Genomic DNA, 5,000 nt, shown 5'->3' on the forward strand with positions numbered 1-5,000 from the left:
AGGACCGGGAAACTGAGTGGTGTCAGAGGGGTCTTGAATGTGGCTGACAGCGACGACAATGAAGGTGTTGGTGAAGGAGCCTGGACAAGGGTGGGTGACGATAATGAAGTTGATGGTGAAGGAACCTGGACAAGGGTGGCTGACGGTGGAGGTGGCATCCCTGGTTGCCACTCCGTGGTACGGGGCCAGGAAGACTGGCCTGAATACTGTGGTGACTGGGGCGACATCCAGGATGGATGACTTCTGGATGATGCTGCTGCTCTGGTGGTGCCTGCGAGGTTGCTGGTTGAGGTGGATGCCAGAACTGCTGCTGCTGACGGGGCTGCCAAGGTTGCTGCTGCTGTGGGCCTGGCCAGGCCATCATGATTGGTTGTTAATGTGGCTGCTGGAAGACCTGACGCCACTGCCTGTAGCGGTGTACAAGGTTGAGACAGGGTATCTGGAATTCATGCCAGTAGTCCTCTGGGATGGCATGCATGTGGCCTTCCAGCAGGCACAAAAAATCGTAAACGATCTTGTGCTGGCCGGTGAACGAGGTTCCCGAGGAATCTGCTTTGGACATGATCTGAAACATACAAACATTGTTACAATTTAGTACAGCATTTCAATGCAACATATTGCACATTCTATGTCAAAAACAATGGATGAAACTGGAATACAATCTACTTGTAGACATTGGGATTCTCACATTTTTCACTACAGTACTGATGTCCTTGTGGGACACCCAGGTGTCTCTGGGTGTGGGGTTTGTTGTTGGGCTGGACTGCTTCCCCTTGCCCTTGTCCTTCCAGGTGCTAGTAGATGCTTGGCTGTGGGAACCTGTGGACCTCAATTCATCATCGTCTCCGTCGCTGACCGTCACTGCACCTGACTCTGAGCTAGCAAACTGCTCACTGGGGACTGTCTCTCCCCAGACGATGTGTTGTATGAGGAAAGGCCATTTCTCCATGATCTGGTCCTCACGGGCACTCCTTTGGGGCTGGCCAGCTCCACTCTTCTTCTCCTTCTTCATAACCTTCCCAACCCTGGTCCTCAAGTTCTCGTAATGCTTCTTGCATTGGACACTAGTGGCAAGAGGCTCCAGCTGCTCTCCAAGTTGTTCCCACCGGTGGTTCTTGGCTACAACGTTGATCCACTCCTTGTGCTTCTTGTCAAACAGCATGGGATTCTCCTTCACAAGGTTGGCCAACCTAGTCTCCGCCTCTTCTGTCCAGTGGTAGTCAGGGATTTCTTTCTTTGACATCCGAACCCGCTTCTTCTGCTTCATCTCGTCCTCACTGGATGGCTGTCTCTGGCTTAAATCCTGCTGTGTTACCGGGATCACGAGATCGAGACTTGATATTGATGAGTGAGGAGAATTATCTCTATCAGCAATCTCTGCCTCTAGCCTGTTGGCTTCTGGCCTTCTCCCCCTTCCTTTTGTCAGCTTGTTTTTAGGCATGATGTCTCTGCTGGCGAGCTCTGGAATGGCGAGCAGTGTCCTCGAAGCTCTATATATACCCCCAAACACCGACGCGAGCGCCACTGTCGCGGAGTAGTCGTGAATTAGTGTGAACTGGTCGTGAACTGGCGTGAACTGGTCGTGAAATTCTCGTGCCATGCGCAAACTGTTCGTGAAGTACGTAAACTAGTCGTAAACTGCTCGTGCCATCAATGCATGAAGTACACGTGACCATGTCAGTGGGAAGGCACGGCCAGGCTACGACATGCTTAAATTCGTGAACATATCGTCAATTACTCGTGAACTCGACGTGAACTGTTCGTGAACTATTCGTGGCAGTTCGTGACAGTCGTGGCATGGCACGCATTACCATGCACTGGCACGCACCCTCCCGCATCCTCCCGACGAGTTCATGACGCGTTCACGAACAGTTCGCCCAAAATTTTGTCGTGACCAAAATTTTGAACATTTCAAAATTCTTGCCTCCACATGCCACGATGTCACGACAGGTTCACGACGAGTTCACTCCAGTTCACGCATAGTTCACGCCAGTTCATGACTCGAGTTATGATAATGCATGCAACAAATTCGTGCAAGAGTCAGGGTACCTTTATACCCAGGGATTTGCTGGAGATATTGAAAAATAATTTCACCTTTTGATATCTATATTTCTGTTATCTTTTGCGTAAACATAACTCAATTATGTTCATGGTCAGCTATCATACCAGAGCATCTCATTCATTCATTCATAATTCATTCATGAAGATTGCCATGCCAGTGACATGACATGGGCTCTTGCCGTTGGGTAGCCCGTAAGAGAATATTACTTTGAAAAAGGTGGTCTCCCAGAGGAGGCCGATACTGCAACATTATAAAGGAAAGGGTGATCTTTACAGAGTTACTGGAAAATACAAAAGGGGAGGATATTTTACTTTAAAAGGATTTCTTGCATCTAACGTGGTAGTGAGTAAAGTGACCCGGAGGAGAGACTCCTCTTTAGGTCCACGAAATGAAAGGTTAACAGACAGATTCTGTCAGTCAGAGAAAAAGTAGTTATAGGAGCAAGTCCCAGACTTGGAGAGAGGAGAGGAGATATGTTTTTTTCTTTAGTCAGCGAGAAAAGAAGTAGGTTTAAGCTAATAAGCTTATCCCTGCTCAGTGGTTGGGAGCTGGAACTGCTGGAGTAATTCCATGAAGTTGGAGATCCTGGTTAGGGACAGGACTCTGATGAGGATCTAGAAGGCTATAGGGATGAGGTCTTCCATGGGCAGTGACTCAACTTGTTGAGTCAGGGTTTGAGGTGGGTTGGAGGACATGGGTTGTGGAAGAGGTGCTGCCAAGCATCTGTAGGCTAAGCCATTATATTCATCTTAGCCAGAATAAAAATTATTCATAGCTAAATATTCATCGACAAAAAAGACATATTATATTTTGTTTCTAATTAATATTCATTAATAGCCTGTTATTTATGGAACACATCATTTATTATAACTTAAACGTTAGAAATAATTATATATCCAAAATAGTTATCACTCAAAGGACTTAAATATCCCAACCATGATTATTCTAAATCCAATAATTTTTCATATGAACATGAAATTTGCAAAACAGAAAAAGTTATATAACCTGAATATTTATTATTGAAATGACATATATATCTCTCTCCAATCATGACTATTCGGACTCCTCTACCTTTTCATATAGAATATGAACAAAACTACGATCAAATCTCTAATAAACGAAATCTGGAGCTGAGCTTAAATAGACGACGCGTATGCAAACGAATTTGAAATCAGACGTGAAAGACAAGACTCTTGTCGCTTCCCTCATTTGCATTGTATCAAATAGAGATAGTGTTTTGTCATAAATTATCCCCGACTCATCTGTCACCATTCTTACACAATGCAAAATCATGGAAGGAATGACGAGGAACAAACGTTGTCCACAGCACCATTGCTTTGGAAATTCTATGAACGTTTCAGGTAGGAGCTTCGGACTTCTCTTCAAACGTTAGAATATTCAAAAAGTATTTTTTCATAGTCTTTTTATTTTCATTGACCTGTCAATTTTATAGATATGGAATCCTTTTCTTATTTCATAGTTGTTTATATGTATCTAGAAGCATACACCAATAACAAAAACAACAACAAATGCAGCCGTTTATTGTCCACTGTATGACAAAGACCCAGACATGCTCTTTTTTATGTTTGGAGTTTGGCCAGTTTGATGTCAAATTCTTTACCTGTTTGAAACTTGTTTATATATATCTAGAATTATACAACAACAACAACTGTAGGAGTTTCTTGTCCATTTCAGGACACAGACCTCAAAAATGCCCTTGATTATGTGTGGGGTTTGTCCAGTTTGATATTAGATTCTTCACTTATTTGGCAGCTGTAGATATGTATCTAGAAACATACAAAATCAACAACAAGAACAAACACAGCAGCAGAAACTACAACAAATGCAGCTGTTTCTAGTCCATTGCAATTGATAGGTATTTACATGTATCTAGAGGCATACAACAACAACAACAACAAAAAATATACAAGTGCAGCCTTTTATAGTCCACTGCAGGACAAAGGTCTCAGGCATGCCCTTATATATGTCTGAAGTTTTGCTAGTTTTTATCACCAAGCTGGCCAATGTGGATTAGTGACAGTAGGAGACTTTAGTCTGATCGCTCACAGCAAACCAATCTAGTTTGGGTAGCCCTGACCAGTACACCTTTGCTAATCATGACGATACACAATCCATTTCACCACGTTAAGGTATCCCCACTTTCTGAGAGGGGATACAATGCAAACCATAGAATACTATATATATAAAACAAGAAATGTATTTCTTAAGTCAGGCTATTTTATAACGCGATACAAGGTTATGTAAAACCCACAACGACTATCTTCAGGTAGAGTTGTGTTTACTTCTCGCTTGTTTACTTTTACGGTGCTCCTGACGAAGGTAAACACACTTCAGCTGAAAAATCCTTTCTGTCACCAAAGCTTTCTCTGCTTAATGGATACTTTTGCCACGAGCGATTCAAGGATTTAAGTTAGCTGGAGGACGAAGGAGACGAGAAAAGTGAAATGATAAATTCTGCAATTGGTTGAAAGAAATACCAGAAAGAGAGTCAGCTTTTTAATGTACGTGATAGGAACGTCTCGTAATATATGTTTTGGATGCGTAGAGAATTGGTCAAATTCTATGAAATAATTCAATCAAGTCGCATGTAATAGAAGATTCGTTATATTTTTTATGTTTGTACATGACAATCAGAAAAGAATGCCTTAAATCATCTTAACAGAGGTAAAAGTAGAGATACTGTCATTTATGTATTTGAAATATGAAAAAGCATCTTAACAAAAATAGCTACAAGATATAAGAAAGGAAATCTATTGAAAACAGAAAGTATTTTATTGCTGGAATATCGGCAATTAGAAACTACCGAATAATACTATGCAGATTTTTTTCCAATAAAACCAAATCTGTTATATTTAGTATAAGTTTATCCCTTTGGAATAGACTTCTTTGGAGATTGGAGTTTAAGTAAATCAAATAT

The sequence above is a fragment of the Palaemon carinicauda genome, chromosome 2 (assembly GCF_036898095.1).
Source record: "Palaemon carinicauda isolate YSFRI2023 chromosome 2, ASM3689809v2, whole genome shotgun sequence".
Classification (NCBI taxonomy): Eukaryota; Metazoa; Arthropoda; class Malacostraca; order Decapoda; family Palaemonidae; genus Palaemon; species Palaemon carinicauda.